Here is a 21,187-nt window from a genome sequence, read left to right as displayed (position 1 = left end):
TGGAATTCATGTAATAACACCCCCTTGGGCGTCGCCAGAAACTTTTGTAGGGTGGAGGCTTCGGGCCAGAACTTGAATAGTAGAAATAATAACAATAATAAAATAGATAAAAATTAAAGTATAATTGTTATTATACAATAATAAACATTATAAACTAAATAATATAAACCAGTCTTCCAAATGATTATCATCATTATTATTATTATATCTCGATCCAATATATATGAGTGAATATCCAGCACAACAGTTATTTCATTTTTTAAAATTTTTTTTAACATTTCATGCATTAGTGTGCTGAAATTCAGTCATTATATATTGCATACCTCATTCAAGAAAAGGCTGTAAACGTTAGGGGAAAATTTTTCTCATATCCTAAGGTTTATGTTGTGTGGTCTCTCACTTAAAACTATATTTTTTTTTATTTTTGAAAATTGTGGCACCATTTATTTTTGGATGAAATGGTAGAATATGGAAATACAACCTGGTTTCTGTATTTTTTATTCATTTGCTTGATCTAATGCAGTTTTTACTTTGGTTATTCTGTTCGAACACTGTTATTAGCAATGAAAATAACACACTTTGTCCTTTCTTGTAACTTAAAATTAACGATGCCAATTTTCAGGGGGGCGACACTCTTTCAACTTCCCCTCCCGACGCCCCCATCAGTTCCTACCTTCGCTACGCCCTTGACTAGAATTGTAATGCATAGCCGGGCCCCGCGGCGGAGTGGTTAGCAAATCGCGCTACGACCCCATGGATCCCGGGTTCGAATCCTGGCCTGGGCATGGATGTTTGTGAGTGTCCATTCATCAATTTCATCATGTCATCACTCATCCCCTAGTGGCACCAATAGCGAAGTAAAATAAAGCAAATCAATCAATCAATTTTAATGGATGTTTGTACAGTGGCATGCACAATTATTGCTCTGCAAATTGTCCATGACTATTTTCATTAATTTTTTTCTTGCATCCTACTTGTTTTTTAGGGATAAATTTTTACGTATGCTGATGTAGAGGGTTTCAGCAGTTTGTTTGACGTTTTCTTTCATTTCTTGAAGGCTTAACTGGATAAAACTAAGTACATGAACATGGTGATGGACAATTTGCTTCTTGGTAATACTTATGCATCGCACTGTACACCCAACGGCGAAAGAAACAGTAGGCGAATTGTCCACCACCATTTTCATTTGGTCTGAATTTCACAATGTGTTGGCAATGAATTGAAATAATGACGTCAATAAGCAGAGAACAATGCCTGCTTCGAACCAACATAGTTTCATTCCTTAAAACAACACAGGATGTAGAATAAAAAAATAATGAAAATAGCGGTGGACAATTTGCTTACCATTATCATTGCCGTTGACTGTACTAGGTTTCGAGATGATACAAAGCTCAGTTGCAAACTCTAAGGGGAAGACATTGCAGGTATTGAAATTAAAGAGGTAATATTTCACTTTGCCTTCTCGAGCTTCTTCGTTGCTTTTTCCTTCATTCTCCGCTCCCTATCCTCCAGCAACTCCTCTTCCCCCTCTTTCCGCCCGGATCAGGAAAGAAAATATTGCTTGTGAAGTCGGCTAAGTTAAGAGCAATGGGCCTCGTCATCCTTTGCGACGTTCAAAGAACCCTCGTTGCCTGGCAACCGACTTGCAAAACACTAAGGCAGAAGAAATAGAACTGCCTCTTTCTACTTTGATCGAATGTCTTTCATGTCTCTTCATTCCGTTTCGTTCCCTGCGAGCAGAGACATCTGTGGGAGAGATTCAAACGTCTTTTTCGCAGGCGACGCCATCTTGGACCATTTCGACTACTTCTGCATCAGTTTTAAGTCTATGTACTCCATAGTGCAGGCGCGTGACTAGAATTATATTTGTGGGAGTGGGTGGGGCGAACCAAGCGTCGAAGAAATAATAGTAATAATGATGATAAGAATATACACATTGTTGTTAAATCCACTTTATGCACAGAAAGGCTAATCGGGACTGGGCCTGCAGTTTAAAGTGGAATCCGAACCACTGTGCCATGTGCCTGCACCGAGTAATAATAATATAGATACCTGTTTAACTTAGTACGTCATAATAATATGTAAATTAAGTAATATCCATTATCTAGCTTACGTGTACTTTAGATCACAAAAGTTTGTATAAAAATAACTCTTGGCAAGGAAATTCGTCAAAAAGATAAAAAAATGGTATTTATTTAATAACAAAAAAGGATGATAGATCCAGCTGACGAAAAGTAAAATACCTGATTAGTATTTTATGCATATTATTTTAAGCAGCAATGTGCATAAATAACTTTCTCCTTTGTCGTTAAAAGTGCCTTAGTGTGATAGCCTGAGGTGAAACACGTCTGTTAGTGACACGTGTTGCCAGTGTCCCTTGTAATATTGTGAAAACATCGATATTTGGAACATCCCATTTATTCCCTTGTGCAATGTTTTTGAAACTTCGTCAAAGCTCTTTTTCTGTCAAATTCAATAGATGGCCATCCAAATTGTTCGTTGGTATTGTGAAATGTTGCAATAATTTACCTCAGTGAGTTCTGTGCATCAATACACACGATTTGCAAAAAAAAAAAAAAAAATCCGCCTTTGGCAACACTTTGCTTATTTGTTATTAAAACATGCATGTTCTTACATATGTTTGTCTCTCTAATTTTTCCCAATATACAGGGCATTTTCTTGGCAGAAAGCGTTTCTTCTCACTCCGTTTCGCTATTCCGTTATACGGTTGTAAACACTGGGTTGCGTGACTTTTCGGACACTCGTTACAACAAATTCTAAATAAATATATTTTTATTATGTAATTTATGTACAACGTAAGTCTTTTGGGGCAAGGGTGTCCTGACCCTTTAAATACGTACTTTGAGTCAAAGCTCTATGTTGTGTTTTTACGCCGTTCTTCTCAGTGGCTTATCCATAACTTGTACAGTTACTTTATAATAATTCCTCATTTTGTTCAAATTAATGTTGCTCAGTAGGTGTTACAAAAAAATGTATTTTTAGAGATCACAAAGTATTAACACATAAGACTTAAAATTTTGATGCGCGAATCCTAAACGTTCTTATAAAACTCACTTTTAAATTGATCGAAAAGCGCAAATGTGCAATGTGCCTCCACCCGTCTCCCCTTCTATCAACACTCGAACCCGAGTCTCTGGCATGCCGTGTCATTGCGGTACCAAGCCAGCCTCATTTTTCGCTTTCACGGTTTTGCCTGTGAATTGTCTCTGCCAGCATTGGCGTACGTGGGGGGCCTGATGGGGCTACAGCCCCTCTCGAAATTCTTAGAAAATCGAAATGTTGAAATGAAAGCATTGCGGAACTCGGGGAAAAGCCAAACTCCCCTTAAAATGACTGTGATTAAAAATGGTAATTACGAATTTTTAATTGTGTCCCCCGCCTCTAACTGGAATGTACCTATGTGATATCCACTTTTACAATTCCATCCCCCCGAAGAAAAATTCTCCATACGCTAGTGCCTGTCAGTGATACGGGATCTATTGCCTTTGAAACACAAATGACGTCGATGGTGGCTCGTGGCTCCCAGCGTAGAGCTGTATATTATCTTATAATTTATCAGCTCGACCAGGACTCGAACCCGGTCTACCATTGCTCTACGAACTGAGCTACCGAGGAGCCCTGTAGCTAGACATTTTGGCGCCAACCCCACCCCGCACTGCCAATTTTCTTCTTATGCCATGATTTGTGATATTTGCATAAGGTTCACCGTGCCATGAAGGTATATTTAGGGAATGTGGGGGCCGCTTTTCCGGCCTTGTCCCCGCATGAAGCGGCTCTGGGGCTCACCTAGCTTCAAATCAGTGGGTGCCTGGGAGCAACCCTGAGGTTAAAGGCGGCCGGTGCGTGGTGCTGATCACACCCAGTGTTGCCGCATGAAGGGAAATTTCCCTTTTGCAGGGAAATTCGGACCGAAATTCTAGCGAAAAGGGAATTTTGATGAAAAATACCACAATTGCAGGGACATTTTAAGGTCATCTGACTACGTTATTACAGTTTATGTTCATTTCGAATTTCATATCCACATTTTTATGTTATTTATTTATTTTGCTATTCCTACTTTTTGCTGCTCCTTTAACTTTATTGTACGTTGTTGCTTTTATGCATTTTTGGATAAATAGCAACGATGAGGATTAACGATTAAATGGATTCCTGACCAGGATTCAAAGCTGGGACATCTGGTGAGGAAGTGAGGAAACTGAAATGTGATTTCTTTTAAAGTATTTTTTATTCAAACGAATAAAGAATTCAACGGAATACTTAACTACGTACTACTACTGCTTCCATCACCACCACTAATAATGCTGCTGCTGCTACTACTACTACTAATTATTATTATTATTATTATATAATTTGCTTAGGTGAAGGGAAAAAATGATCCAAAAATGGAAATTTTGCCCCTTGGAAAGGGAAATTGTGGCCTCATATTGTGGCAACACTGATCACACCCCTTCCAAAATGGTCGAGATCGAGGATGTGTGGGACCATACCCCCCACATCCCCTAAATGTGCCTTCATGGCACGATGCTACGGGGAACTTTTACCTTTATTTGTTTCTTCCCAACATGAAGGCCAGAAGCGTGCCCAAAGGGGGTTATTGAGGGCATAACCCATCCAATTTCGCCCAGCATTCCTAAAAAAAGAACGTAAAACCCGGAAAAGATCAAAATGAGGGCTGACTACAAAAAAAAAAGTAAGCGTAACCCCCTTTCGAAAATTCTGGGCACGCCACTAATGAGAGCTATTCAATATGTAGAGGAAGTAACTTACATTCTGTATTTATAGTCACTGAGAAGGGGGAGTGGATGCGAGAGGTCAGAGGTGAAAGGGTGTGTAAAGGACAAAGGCATCAAAATGCACAGGCACCAAAGTGTGTAACACCAAAATTACCTAGCACTAGAAAGTTCTAGCACCAAAAATGTCCTAGAGCCATGAATTACCTTTGACAGTGCTTTAAGTCATCAAAGGATGGTCATCTGCTACGCCCCTTGTGGCTACGTACTTAAATGTTATTTACCACGGCTAGAGATATCTTAATCTCAGGGGGATAGGTTCTTTGTTTGAGAATTCCAAATAAGAAAGCGTTTTATAGCCAAGAGGATATAGTAAAATGCGGATCTATATTCTGAGAACTTGACAAAATACAGAGAAAATATATGTATATGTATAATCGAAAATGCTTCTTCTTCTTTTAAATGGCTTCTTCTTCTTTTAATATGGAAAAAGCTTCTTCTTTTCTTATGGAAACGGCTTCTTCTTCTTTTAAAAGGCTTCTTCTTCTTTTAAAAGGCTTCTTCTTCTTCTAAAAGGCTTCTTCTTCTTTTAATATGGAAAAAGCTTCTTCTTCTTTTATTATGAAAACGGCTTCTTCTTCTTTTAATATGGAAATGGCTTCTTCTTCTTTTTCTTTGAATTTCTTCTTCTTTTATTAAAGCGTAATCTTATTTATGTGCTCGCTTTCCCCCCCGCTTCTTTGTCAAACAATACAAGCTATACTTGTAGAAAGAGTAGGGTCGACTAAACTGACAAATAGCGCCACCTCCTATTTGACGACCAAAGGGGAATAACCAGGATCGCTAATAACGAGCGCTGCCAATGGCCCAGTGCGACTAATAAAAAGAGCAACCGAAAAGTGTTTCGGGGCGTCTAATTTGACACAGCGCCACCGGGGAACGGACAAATGCAAAAGCTGACGATGTTCTCCTCGTCAGAGAATCAAAAAGAAATTGAGATACATTTCTGAATTCATTTGCTCGCTTAATAAATTTCCTAAACGTTTGATATGCGGCTATATTCTTAATTCTTTTAAATTACTATATACATCATTCTATTTACTTCTATTATAGTATTTGAACTCTTCTTTTATATATTTCTCAATTTACTATAATATATATCATCCCTCTTCTCCGCTTTAAGTTTTTTATAATTTTCTTCACTCCTCTTTACATAGCGTGCTGCCATCTCTTGTCGATTCCGAGAAACCATTCCTCCTTGCAACATTCATTGTGTCGTGTGAAACTGGCACGTGACATCTGGGCCATATTTTGTCGTTATCTCTTGGAAATTTATTTGGAGGGTGTTGTCTTTCAGGAACGGAAAACTGATCTGTACTCCACTGCCTCCATCCTCACATTTTCTTGCACCTTCACAGCCGATGCAGTACATCACATGTAAAGATGCATGTGTTGAGCTTTCATCCCCATACGGTCACCATAAGTGAATTATGGGGAATTTATTTAACGCATTTAGTACATTGCGATACTAACCAATCTGGTTTAATTTGTGAACAGAACGACACACGTGATGTGACGGCTGATGACATGTGCCGACACACACCACAATGTTCCCACCCATACGGAAATAGTGTAAAAAAAGCCAGTGTAAAAATTACAGTTTCAATAGTAAAATAAATTGTAATCTCCTCTTGTAAGACAACATGTTTAATATTATTTACTTTCCTCTTCTGACTTGCTAAAGTGTATTTATATTTATTTTATGTGTGTAGAATTCTGAACGTAGGTTAGAAATTATCAGTGCTAAAATAATACCGAAAACAATAATAATAGGCACACACACACGCACGTATACCGGGTGATCCGTTTGAGATGTCAGAAAAGTAAACCTTTATACACAAGAGGTTAATGTTACGTATCTCCGAGCAGCTTGTTGCAATATAAGCAGAAATGATGTAGGTTTCGAATGAGTGGAGGTTTACAGACTTCAGCCACATGGCGGCGCTAATGTGCATGGTAACAAAGGTGGTGATCACGTCACAACAGCGCACACAGTATGTCGTATGGTATGCGAAATTTTCGAGTATTCCATGCATGCTACTACCGCCACGCAGCTGAAGTCAGTAAACCTCCACTCATTCGAAACTTACATCCTTTCTGCTTATATTACAACAAGCTGCTCGGAGATACGTACGTTAACCTCTTGTGTATAAAGGTTTACTTTTCTGACATCTCAAACGGATCACCCGGTATTATGATAATCCTACCAAAACCCTTCCCGATATCTTTCTGGGCACGCTCCTGACCCTGTATCAGTGTTTGGAAGTAACTAGTTACAAGTAACAGTTACTAGTTACTTTTCAAAGTGAGTAACTGTTATTGTAACTGAGTTACTTTTTTTACGATAGAAGTAACGTTTTAACAGTTACTTTGCGACACTTAAATTGCTATGTAAGTGTCATAAATTATTGGCGATTTAGGACTCAAAGTGAACCGGAATTCAGTTTCTGCTGTGATATAGAAGTCCATCTTTGATACATTATTTCTTGCAAACAATAGAGGAAGAGGAAAAGAGAAAGTAGTTGTAGTAAATGTGTCTCCTGGCGGTGGTCAGTCGGTAGACTCCAGCCAGGTGCCAGGAATTTCAAGGTTTATCGTATGTTTCATCTCTCGTTTGGTAGACCTGAATTCCATAGCGATATACACACCTCGGAAGACGAGTGGATTTCTCAGAGGCGGGAAGATAAGCTCCTAGGAGGAGAATTCCTTCCTATTGCTGACAATTTGCCATTGTCAGTTGTGTGCTGTGAAGTGTCTCTTGTTTCTGTAGTTTGTTCCTCTGTGGTGTTCCTCAGTGAATAATTTCCCCCTTCTGTAAGCAGCATCCGATAGTTTCTTCCTTTGCTATAATATCGGATTAAGCTGAAAAGGGGCGTACTACAATATTTCAGTGGTTTCACGAAAAAAATCAACAATACTGGTAGTATGAACGAAACTGATGAAGGCGAGAGATAACAATTGCGCATATGAATGTAAAACAATCCAATTGTTTAAACGTGATTTCATTTATCTCAGTTCCTGATAATTTAAAAATGAAAGTAAAAATATTTCCGGTTAGAATTCGCTTATTTACGATTATTCTGCATTTCTGGATATATTGAAAAAAGTAATATATTTTGGTAAGTGCTATTCGTTTAAGATTTAAATGAGAACCCATTTTCTTGAAATATCAGATACGACAGATCTCACCATTATTATTGATACAACAGTGAATTGCAACACTCAAGTGGCAAACTAACGAATCAGGAAGACCCTAGCCATCATTCTTGCTTGTTTATGTAATCCTCTTAAAGAGAACTGAAGGGGTAAGTTTAAAATGCCATTTTCACCTTCATTGATAACGCACAATTAAAGGCTACTATAATTTCTATCATTTTCTGGTTCATAAACACTTGAAATTTACAACAAAATTTATTTCTCTCTGACACGCCCTCTATGCGAGACAGACCTCCCTTCTTAGAATATATTCTACGTGAGTGAAATCTCTCTCTCTCTCTCTCTCACTCGCTCTTTCTTTATTTCTATACAATTTCTAGAATCCCCCCTCCAATGGACATTCCTTAAGAACAACAATTATAATAAATACAAATGTTTAAGTCGCAGTAGCTCAGGTCAACCTCAGTGGCGAAGTGGTTAGCACAACGCACTATATGTCAGAGATCCTGGATTCTAGCTCGTTTCGGACATGGATGTTTGTGTTTGTTCCAATGAGAATACAGAAAACAGAAAATTGGCATACGTGAAAATCGAGATGTGAATAACGGGAATACTACCGCATAGGCTATTTCCTTAAAAAAAATTTAAAAAATCGTTAGGGTGCCTGACTACTATGCAAGAGACCCCGGGTTCGATCCTCGGTGGGGGAGAACCGAGATTTTTTCCACTTGTTGAAGCGGCTCCAGCGCCCGCCCAGCGCCATATAAAGTGGGTATCTGGAGGGGAGGTAAAGGATGCCAGGGACTTGGTGCTTATCACATCACCCCCACCTTCGGCCATGATCAAAAAAGTGTGGGGCTCTAACTCCACACCCCCTATACGCCTTCATGGCGTCGCGCAAAGCACAGGAGAGCACTTTATTTTGTAATAAATATAAATATACGAAGACATATTATGTACCAGTAACATAAGTAAAATACATGTTAGTCTTAACAAAATGTGTTATCACAATTAATGATCGATTTGTGTAATTTGGTTGCAAGAAAATTTTCAGCAGAAAGTAACTGTAAAAATAACTTACACTTACTTTTGAAGTACATGTAACTGTAACTGAGTTATTTTTTAAAACGAGTAACTGTAACTGTTACTTTTTTTAAAGTAACTTTCCGAACACTGCCCTGTATATATCCACACGCACGTTTTACCTGGAACGATCTTTTTTCTCGCCTCTGTCAAAGAAATTTCCTTTTCGTTTCGTTCGCACTTACCTCTTTCTTTCCATACTCCCCTTCCCTCCCTCCATTCAGTAGCATCTGAAATTTGGTTCCGCGTTTCCTCACCCAGAGCACCCCCCCCCCCTTTACTGATGTATGTATGTGTGTGTGTATGTATGAATAAACGTCCTTCCTCACTTTGTTGACGTCAGTTACCTCGTGTGATGGTTTCTTTATTATCTTCTCAAAGGCTTAGAATGTCCGTTCATTTTTACGTCAATGTCCCTTCCTTCATAAGTAGTTCTGAGGTTCTTCAGTCGTATTCTTATCAGTGGATACGTGAGTGGAAGGTAGCCGGAGCGTGATGTTGATTGCATCACCACCGCTGTTACTGAGATCAAGAATGTATGTCCTTATGGTACGATGCATACCACAGTGAACAGCGAACTGAATTGTATGTAGTATTTTTATCTTCTACATTCATATTCGTAACTATAACACTGAAAGGGCAATTTTGTGTTGTAGTTTCATTGCATATATATCGAAAACATGAGACATTTACAGTGAAGTTATCAGTATTTTTCATGCAATGGTTGTGCAAGGGCTAGGCCTACTAACTTTGCAAGGATCTGTTAGGAGCGAGCTTGCTTCTGCTGTATTGACTTTTTCCTCTTCTCTTCCTCTCCCTCTCTCTCTCCTCGTTTCTCTCCCTTCTTCCTCTCCTTCTCTCTTCCTGCAGCTTTCATTTGAGCTCAGCTTTTGTCTCCTGACAGTACTTTGTTATCAGTCTCTTTGTACATTTGATGTGAAGAAGAAAGTGCTATGGCTAAAATCAATATTCTTTACGACTGCGCGCTGTAGTTCTTCGTTTTGCCGCTGTTTCAAAGTGGCAGCAGTTACTGGCAGCGATAATGCATATCGCAACAAATCTCGAGACTTTCTTGCCGGAAGATAAGTTTATATTTATGAAATAATGCGAATCGTTATGAATCATTAACGTATGTTCATCATTAATACTTAATAATTTAATTTGGCTGTGGATTCTACGTGCGACGAGCTGTGATGAACAAATCTTCGAACTTTTTCAAGTCGAAGACAGAGAAAATTGCCATTGTTATGAAATCATTAAAAATTCCCTGAAGTTATTGTAATTGATATTCATTTTGAGAGAAAAGTTTAATAATGGTAACAATCAACAGAAAATGCAGGATGTAAGGTTCCTTCTCAGGAGAGGATGTAAGTTTTAGGAATTTCTAACAACTTCAACTTTATCCTGACCACATTCTCGCAAACTTAATACTATTAAAGAAATCATTGCTAAATATTTGATCGTTATAAAAGGTGTAACTTTGGATCAAAGCATTACAGTGATCTATAAATTACTTAACGGGTATTTTAAACATAGTTAAGACTGTTTCTAAAGAATTCACCGGTTGATGCGAACGCACATTCTAAATGCCACGTATTTCTGATGTTGCGGTATCCACAACAATGCTTGGGTGTATGTATCTCCCATCCTCGCAAAAGAAATCTTTTGAGTTAAATCATTCTGGAATGTTTTATTAAAGATAACCCAGAATAAGAATGACAATTTATTATTTTAAAATAAATCTGCAATTATAATTGTGATGACATAAAAATTGTTACTTCTTTCTTTTTTTCAGGAATTCCTAAAAGATTGGGAGTGCTCATTGATATATCAATATATGTGCTCAGGGAGAGTTGCCGGGGGCTATATCATTTCCTTTGGTTCAGCTTTCTTTAAAAGAAAAGTATGACATTACGATTATATTATGATATATCTCGTATTGAAAGGAATATAACCTACATATATCATTGTTCTCACAGTCGCGATTATCTCAAGAGTAGAAAAAGCTACATAAAGATAGAAATAAGTGCGAATCTAAAAAGGCATGTAGAACGAGTTACAGGAAGGGGTATCAAAGAAACGGAAAAGTGTTTGAACTCGACACACGTATCATATTTTCAAACAACTTTTGATGCAAAACGCATTTCCATACATAAAGAAAGTGCTAATTTTTTAATAGATAGGTTACGTAAATTCGTAAAATATGCTACTTCAATGGACATGGAAAACAGCATGCAGAGACTTTTAGTGTGACTCAATGAAGTTGTGTGAGTGAGTGAACTGAGATAATGGAGAGCCAAGGTCCATGTTTATCAATCTATCGTCACTCCTCATCGTCGCGATTAACAAAAGTGGAAGGAAAGCGACGCTAAATAACAAAAATCAAATCATCACTATCGTCACGATTAGCCAGAAGTGGTGGAAACGCAAAGTAAAATAGATCAAATGAATCATTAAATAAGGAAACGATACCAGGTCTTAATATCCTAAAGTCGAATTGATGACACCATATCTTTTCGAGCATCAGGAAATCCGAGTTGTAGAGACTTCAGTGATACCAGTGGCGTATCCAGAAGTTGCAGTTGATCATATTTCATTTTTGTTATTCATCGTCGCTTTTCTGTCACTTTTGGCTAATCGCGACGATGAGGATGAGAGATGAAGAAACCTTTGAAGGAACACTCGCAAAGCCCTGCGAACCCGGGATTTGCAATGTTTTATGGGAACAATATACAGTACTGTAAACAGGAAAAAAGATGACTTCCACGTTCTAGAGATAGGCGTTTTGTTGTGCAAAAATGTGGTCCAGATTCGGAATAGATGGTTATTATTGAATATCGTTATCATAATTCCCCCTATTGCCACGGTAAACTGCACGATTAGATTATGACGGATAAAGAGAAAACAAAGAAACAATTACCCATTGGGCCTCCCCGATGGCGCAGTGGTAGCGTCATTGCCTTGTAATCAAGGCGCCCCGGATTCGATACCCGGTGGAGGCACAAGTGGTTCGGATCCCACCTTAAACTGTAGGTCCAGTCCCGATTAGCCTTACTGTGAATAAAGTGGACTTAAAACAGCAACTTAAACCAAACAATTACCTGTTCTCTGAAGAGGTGTCGGCTTTTGATTGATCTCGTTTATTTTACTTCGCTTTTCTGCCACTTTGGCTAATGGCGAAGATGAGGATGAGTGATATAATATGATGAAATTCATGAAAGAACATCCATGCCCAGGCCGGGATTCGATCCCGGGACCTCTGGCATTGTAGCGCGCTGTGCTAACCACTCAGGCACGGAGGTCGGCCCTAAAGGGGTGTCAGGTTCATACCACTTTTGAGGCATAATGTACAGTCACGGACACTTCTGGGTTGTAACAATCCCATTAACTTTCAATGTAATCGTTACAACACAGAAGTGTCCCTGACCGTACAGTGGTGCAAATTTAAAATAGGTCCAGATTTGAATACGCTCTAAGAAATATATTCTCGAGTCTGTTAATTAAACTTTATGATAACAGATCATTTGAGTCTTCAAAAATATTAGGCACAATAAAATACCAGAGAACCTGGCAGTTGGGAGGGGCAATCGCCCCTATCGTCCTCCCCGGGATCCGCGACTGAGTGATACATGTGCATATGTGTGTGTGTGTGTGTGTAACTTTTGACAAAAAAAATCCTTATCCTTGCAACTTATTCACACACATCAAGCGGGTAACTGGATTTTAGAAATATGTAATTTTTAACAAGTATTTTGTATGGTTTTGTAACTTTTATTTCGGGATGAAAACGTGGCTGTCTATTTTTCCCTGGGGGCAGGAATTGTAAAGGTGGGTAGTACAGTACATAGCTGCATACAAAATAAGATATTTCGTATATTTGAAACTTTCCACTCTCAATGACAATCGGAGGTCAATTAACGACGAGTTTGCATTTAAACTGCTTTTATTTGCAAATGTTGATTTTTCTCAAAATTTCGGGGGGGGCTGTAGGCCCATCAGCCCCTCCTCTGAGTACGCCAGTGCTTGTTACCATTCGTAATAGTAAAGTGTTACGAAGCTACATAAATGTATAAATTGCACTTTCTTCAACACTGTCTATGTTCTGTCTGTTCGTTTCCTTCGCCTTCGACTGTTCGTTTCCTTCGGCTTCGACGTGGTGAAAATGCACCCCCTCAACTAATGCGCTCGCCCCAGGAAAAAGGGAGAGAAAAAGAGACGTAGAAAAAGAAAGAAGAGTATGAAAGAGGGAGACGAAATGGGAGCGAAGGGGGAGGGAGAGAGAAAGAGATAAAGGTACACGTTCAGAGTGAAACAAAAGAGATAAGGGGGAAAGGAGAGATGGAAACCGAGCGATACACAGAGGGGGGAAATAGGGGGGAGTATATTACACTGCGGACAAGAAAGTCGATACAACCATTTCTTGCTCGGGAATTTTTTTGTAGCTGTATTTATTCGTGTATGAATGCAACGGTGTCCGTTTCAAATTGATCACTTTGTTTTTTCTTCAGCACTTTCCCATTTCTCATATGTACATTTACGTGTAACCGTCTTGAGAAGTTACTTCGGGGTTTCTTGAAACATCTATCTTATTTCAGTACAATCGGGCACATATACAGAGTGTTTCAAAAGTCGCGCTACCCTACTTTGAATTCTCGTACGTAACATAACAACTGTGAGAGCTATAAAGCCGTGTCCATTGAGTTGTTTTACAATAAGTTTTGATCACCAGATTACTTCGTACAGGAAATTCTAGAAATTAGTTAATGACTCAACTCAGCTTATTATTTTTTTTTTTTCGGAATGGCATTTCCTGGGGGGAAATGGATGAGGAATTATCGGATGACTGTTGCAGTTGTAATCTATGATTTGCGACCAGTAGGATTAATGAATTTGGAAATAACTATTTTATGAATGAAATGAAAAGTTACATTTTAATGGCATGTAGTCTTCATTAGCAAAACTAGCATTCCATAATGTTGTCAACATGTGCCCATACAATCGCATTAGAAATCAGAAATTATAATTCTTCCCTGATATTTTTGACTCTAAACTTTGTTGCGCCTGGCAACACTGCCAGATGATGCCTGAGCAAAGTGTATTTCGTGATACCAGTACATCTAGTGAAACCAGGTGCAACTAAGAATCCTTTCAAGACATTTCAGGACAAAACATGATTTACGATTTGGAGTGTTAGAGTTGCACTAATTTGAATCACAGTAGAACATAAGAAATCATACAGGATGTCATCCGCATACGTAACCTACCTTGAAAAACCTTTCTTTGAAAATGTCCCTACACTATTGCTTTAAAAACAGATTCTTGCACTCTGAACACAGTGCACTGTGAGTAAATAAGAGAAATATGCCTATTACAATAACAGTTTGCGAAAAATGGAGCTCACTCAAAGATTTGTCCAGTAATTCTGATATCACCATACGCACGTATGATTTTACATGGTCTGTTTTAATTGATGTCATACAAAAGCGTCATAGTAATGCAATAAAATTAAAGGTGTTCCTTCCCTATATACATTTTAGATATGGACTGAATATTTTTGTTGCATTAACTTTGCTCAATGCACATTTACAATCTAAACATAGGATTGTCTGTCAAATTCAGAGTTGACGGGTTCCTTTTCTTAATTCCAGACTTGTACGGACCTGTTCATCGTCGTCATCAGCTGCAAGCCAAGCAACTCAGCCAACCAGATGGTCCGTATGCGTGTCCTCGTTGTAGAAGAGCGTACCAATTGAAAACAAGCTTGCGACGACATCTGTTGAAAGAGTGTGAGACTGAACGTAAATTCGAGTGCCAGTTCTGTTCCAAGCGATTCGCTCATCAGTTTTCAGTCCACACACACATTATCAGATGTCATCGAGAAAACCTTATGGCAATGAAATAGAAGCATGTCCTTGTTTGTGCCCTGTTAAGGGATGCTTATTCAAGAACGTAACAGATAAAATTCCCCTTGCACAATTGAGGACTAAAAGTGGTAAATGTAAGTGCCAAAAGTGAAAGTGTTGGGAAATCGCATCGTTCCGAACATCAGCCCGTAAGAACGTGCACACTAGTGACCTCTTTACACGCCCTTTGAACTACTTAGAGGGCTACCAGCCACATTTCACGTTTACCACATTATAAAGCATGGTACATTTCACACTTTAACGTGGAAAACTGTGTTTGAATTATTTTGGCACTTACAGAGTTTACCAATTTTAGTATTCAATTTTTATGACAAGTAAATCACCATCCTGAGAACTGTGTCACATTGACGTTTTGTAACACGTTTCGTTGCTTCAGTGATGTTCATGTAGAAAATTAATCCAGTATAATTATTGTAATATTCACAAATAAATTTACAGGTCTCTGAGTCGTATGTTTTTTATATTTTCCTTACTCAACATTTCATAGACGTGCGCAGACCCTCTGATTAGGATGGGGGTGGGGGGCAAAAGTCTTGATGAAAGTTCAGTCGGGAAAGAAAACATTTCATCTCACTGTTTTATTGTATTGTTGGGTAAGAAACAGATGCGTATATAGTGTGTCCGGCGTAATATATGTACATATACATACACGTATATATATATATATATATATATATATATATATATGTATGTATGTATGTATATATATATAATAATGATGATAATAATAATAATAATAATGCATCCCCCCTTCTCCTCAGTTGCTTTGAACTTCCATTGGCTTGAAAATACTTAATTTTCTTTAAGAGCATTATATCGTTTAATAACGGCGACAAGAGATTCCTCACCACTAAATTTCTAGGTGAAAGTGAATAGGGGCATGACACGTCTTGAAGCGGGGCAAGAATGGCCACACTTCTCCTTTAGAATGGAATGTCAACCTAAAAGTATATATTTCTCACATATAATTTCAGTTCAATCACAGTAATTTGCATGAATTATTATAATAGGATGCAGGAACGCGATAATTACAAATTCAAGTTAAATATTTTGAGGGGGGCAACACTTATCTAGGTAATATGTGTCATTTACCCCCAGGAGAAAATACCTTGCTTGCTCCTCCGTGGAAAAAACTGCGGACGTCCTTGATTAAGGGGAGCAATTGCCTTCCCTCTTGCCCCGTGCGCACGCCTATGCAACATTTTAAATATGGTTTGACACTGTATAAGAAAGCATGACGCCATAGAACGTGGTACAGTTTGGGTTTATGATCAACTGATATTTTTTTCAACCCGTGTGTTCTCTTTTACATTATTCCAGCATTATAATAATTGGTATTTTAGTGTATACTATTGACACCGTGAATGTTAGAGCTGTATTCTTTCTACTGTCGTGACATATAACCTAACCAGTAAACCTAACTTATGTATTGTGCATGTATATTGAAAAGTTTTATATAACAGCAAACAATGCTAAGAATTCTTATTTGCCACTATATAATCATTGTAAAATTAATCTTCTTTCCAGATTCTATGCTGAGAAGCATTATTAAGGAACATAATTTGCCTTGTGTTCCTGAAAATATGGCCCACATTGGACTCCTGGGACCACCATTCCCGTGTTCAAGGTGTGGTAGGCTCTACACGCACAAGTGCAACCTCATGAGACACCTAAGATTAGAATGTGGAGTCAGGCGTCGCTTTGAGTGCATGTGGTGCAAAAAGAAATTCAAGCACCGGCACCACTTGAGGGACCACCATCGCACACACTTACCCCATCTCCACCAATCCAGAGAATCCGAGAAAAAGGACAGGTATTGATTGATAGTTTTCTGGCCATCTTTTCTGCATGGAATGTATTAGGTTGTTGTTGTTGCTTAATATTGGCTCACACCGCCTATTCTTTGCGGTTTCTAGCCATCGGCACTGATGTATGTGATCCTACTTCTGCTTATATGGAATGTAGGCAGAAGTATATATTTGTGTTGGATCAGTGGATTGAATTAATACTAGTAGTTTTTTGTGTGTCTTGGTGAATGTGCATGACCTGTTGGAACGTAATTACTAAACTGAGCTGAAAGTGTTCAGGTTATCACATTAAAGTTGCTTTTTATGCCTCTTGCAATGATGAATTTGGAACGTATTCTTTTCAATACCAAAATTGTTGATATTTGCTGTTATCAAAGAATCTACGATACAGATAATTTTTATATTGGATATATTTTGGACAAGGCAAGTGGCAATAAATGTGTAATACAGCAAATTTCTTTCCGCAAAAACGTGTTCAATTTTTTCTCAGTTATAGTTCTTGTACCTAATCACGGTTTTGATTGTTTTTTTATTATTAATGCAAATCAGGGGCGGCGATTAGGAGGCGAGGGGGCAACCAAATTTGTTGAAAATTTTGCTCTCGCACTATGCTAAAACTTATCTACCAAGGGAAAATAAACTGTATTTGCCCCCCCCCCCCCTTCAGTTTTAGAACCCAATCGCCGGCACTGATTCAAATGAAAGCATGGTGGTGTAGTCCAGTCATTACAATAATTAACCAATATTCCAAAGGTCGTGTGCTCGATTCTCATCTTCAGCGGCCGACCTCCGTGGCAGAGTTGGCTACGACGTCAGAGGTCCCAGGTTCGAATCCCACTGAGGATCCCTTCATCAGTTTCATCGTATCGTCACTCGTCGTCGCGACGAGCAAAAAGGGGAAGAAAAGCGACGATAAATGACAAAAATCGTAATGAAATCGTCTACAACAATTTGTAATCGGCACGATTATCAAAAAGCGACACAAATGTGACATAAACTAATCAGCATAATTCAGATTTCATATCAGAGAGTTTGAAATGTGTCGAATCAGTTTTGAGATTCCATCCCCTCTATTCATCGTAAAACATATATTTGTCTCGTTTTGTGAGCTCTTAGTTACTTATTTGTTTTCATTGGGAGAGGGTCGTCGCCAGCTCTCTCTCTCGGAACAAAATCCTTGGGGTGTGTCTTTTTGCATCCGCACGAAGCTTTGCCATGCATCCAACGGAATATAATGAGACTTTCGGCCCACCCTGTATGTCCTTGCCACAGACGTGTGCACACCCCCTAATTAAGGGGTGGGGGCAAAACCTTGATGAAATCTCAGTCGGGGAAAGAAAAACTGCATTCCATCTCACATATTACAAACACTTTATTGATGCAAAACCCCCGGAAATACCATTCCTGTGTATCTTTAGTATAATTTCATTAGGAAATGAAACTCATATTCAAATGTATTCTGCAGCCTGATAGGTAACACAACCAATGAAGAATGTTTTTTGAGCGTGTTGATTACAAGGAATTTGCTCGGAAACGAAGTGACGTGTAGGGTGGTCCAAAAGTATGGAGACGTCCGAATAAAAGTTGACTGACACACTGTTCCGCAAAGCTAACACGGTAGGTTTGCAATAGGGGTGGGAGAAAATGTTGTAAGTCATATGGCGATGGCAGCGGCTATCTTGAATTCAACTTCAAAATGTTAAATGTAAACCATAGCTTGTGACAACTCAATTGAATGGGAAATTTCTCCCGAGTTGAATGCAATACTTATTGTTACTCTATAGCACAAATCGTGACGAAGTTGTTAACGTTTCTTTGTGGTTGTCATCCCAAACAAGGCTAGTCATGAACCCAAGACCACTCACGTTTAAATGATGTGTTGAATGTGCTGACCAGCCCGATGAACTGTTAAAGCCAGTCTCGATGTACATTAACTGTAATAACAATAACAATATTTTCATTGTACAGTTCGATGTATATTTTGAGTTTTATAAAAATTATGTATCAAAATATGTCTGTAAAATTTCATTTTTTTCAAACTTTAGATTAATCATTTCCAATTACAGTTTATTTTTTTACATAACAAATTCTCAAACATGATGATGCTCGTATAATGAAAAGAAAACTGTTGTAATTAAGGATACATGTGGGCCAGCCGCTTCTGAACCATAAACAGTGGCGGAGATTAGGGTGGCGTACGGATCCCTTGCCCCCGCACTATGGTCTAATGCCAAGCTTTGTTTACCAAGGAAAAGTAAACAGTCCTAGTCCCCTCAGTTTTGGCACCCAATCGCCACTACTAAACATAAATAATATTTTGAAAAGACTTCCAAGTAATATAGTTACACGATCAATTAATTGTTGATTCGATTGCATAATTAATGCAAAATGTTTACTAATCTAATGAGATGGTTTTCGACCGGTTAAACCTTTATTTTATGTACAGACATTCTGTTATCTTTAAAACTAACCGCTTCTCTAGCTTATGCAGAGGCCTCCTGAACGCATGCGGTGCATGCTGCGCATGCGTTCACGAGACGCCTCTGGGCTTATGTAGGTAAGTTTAGTATCAAAACATGTGTGTTTGATGTTATCAATTTCAAATCCACTAAAATTAGGAAACAAACTCATAATATTATATTCTTTTCTTGACAGGTTCCTGGAATGAATCGAAGTTTGCTCATAATATTGTGTCAGAAGAAAATATCCATGTGCCATATGAAGATTGCCACACACTTCCAGGTGAATATTACATGTGCCAAAACTGTGGTCGTCAGTACAAATTGAAGAAATCGCTAAACAGGCATATACGGTATGAATGTGGTGTTGTGCCAAAATTTCATTGCTCAATATGTAATCACAGGTTTACCAGAAACACATCACTAGAAATTCATAGACGGATGGTACACAGAATGTGATGTAACATGTGCTGATTATATAAAATTAGGAATACTGTTAGTAGATTGTATAAATAATTTTTGTGGGTGTTTAGTGTGTGTTAAACAAAATGAGTTCTGTGTTTTTGTCATAACATGGTGCCAAAATTAAATCTTCTAGTCTAAGGGTGACCATTTAAGAATGAAGTATGTATTGAAAGCATGTTACAATGCCCTTTTTCCTCCAATATTGTAATAGATATGTTTTGCATACCTAATCCATTATTGATATTCAGATATAGGTTATCTGTAAACTAAATTTTCTGTTTTAAAGTTTGTTAGTCCCAACCGTCATACCTACATGGCTGCTTTTAAATAGCCTAAGTGTTGGAAGGGGTGGGGTGGGTATCACCCCCTCGTCCCAGCCATTACAGGAAAATACACAGTAAATACATGCACACATGCATGTTCTCCATCACACTCCTATCCTCACGTTAACATTTGTGGATTGTGCAGTTTAATGAAACAAAAGGTTCTAATTTTTATAAATTCAAGGTTTTAGAGGCCTGAAAAAAGTGAAAAATTTCAGCAAAAAATTATTCTGTGAATATTTGCTTCGCATGTATCAGTCCAAATGTTAGTATTTCTTGTAGCTTTCTATCGAGAGCCTAACAATTACTATTTAAAAATGAAATGATATAAATTATTATAATGCATTTGTGATATGTGTTGCCAGGTATCAGTTACAAATTTTTCCATATATACAGTGATACTTATCACTATATTATATTGTAAATTAATTTCCACAAATATATTGAAGCTACCTCTGAACAATACATTGTTATTGGATACAACTTCATAATAATGTTAACATAAACTGCTCCCATTGTAATTTAATAACAATAATGATTTATAAATAATTTCTGATAACAATTGTTATTTATATTATTAGTAAGACTGCTAATTAATCAATTTTATATCAGCGGCCATTCCCATGAAATATTAAGTTCATAAATAACTGACCTCATGTTTATGTCAATTCTACATGAAGCAACTCTTCTGTAAATTTTATCTTGATACACAAGATAGTTTTTTGCTATATATTTTACATTGTCTGGAAACTTGCTCTATGCACTCATGTTTTAGAAATTGGAGTACTTTGTGTGCTGAATATTGTTGTTATTGCTTTCGTCGATTTTCAACATGCTACTTCAATTTTCATGCATACAAACTGTTAGTATTTAGTAAATGAATCAAGCAATTGACCCATGATTTAGTGAGGATTTTTTTTTCTTGCTTGTGGTAATGTTAACTTACAATTTGCCTTTTCATCATTTTGATATATAAACGTTAGTTATAATGTAAATTGAAATACGATACTAGTAAAATAATACACTGGACTCTTAACTCGAACTTGGATAATTCGAGTGACTGTAATTCGAACATGGATAATTCGAATGAGTCGGTAATTCGAACAGAAGTTTATTCTCCTTGAAACCATATTTAATGATGTTATGATTTTGTTAATT

The 21,187-nt window shown here is 37.9% G+C and overlaps 1 protein-coding gene across 1 annotated transcript in view; it reads left to right on the top strand.

Moving 5' to 3' along the window:
• The window catches only part of LOC146004770 (uncharacterized), a 239,756-nt gene that overhangs the window by 180,072 nt on the left and 38,497 nt on the right, over positions 1–21,187 (top strand). The gene's annotated exons all lie outside the window — the stretch shown is intronic.

Source organism: Lepisma saccharinum, chromosome 22 (genome assembly GCF_977018435.1).
Source record: "Lepisma saccharinum chromosome 22, izLepSacc3.1, whole genome shotgun sequence".
NCBI classification, from domain to species: Eukaryota; Metazoa; Arthropoda; class Insecta; order Zygentoma; family Lepismatidae; genus Lepisma; species Lepisma saccharinum.
This window is presented reverse-complemented; position numbering and strand designations above follow the sequence as displayed.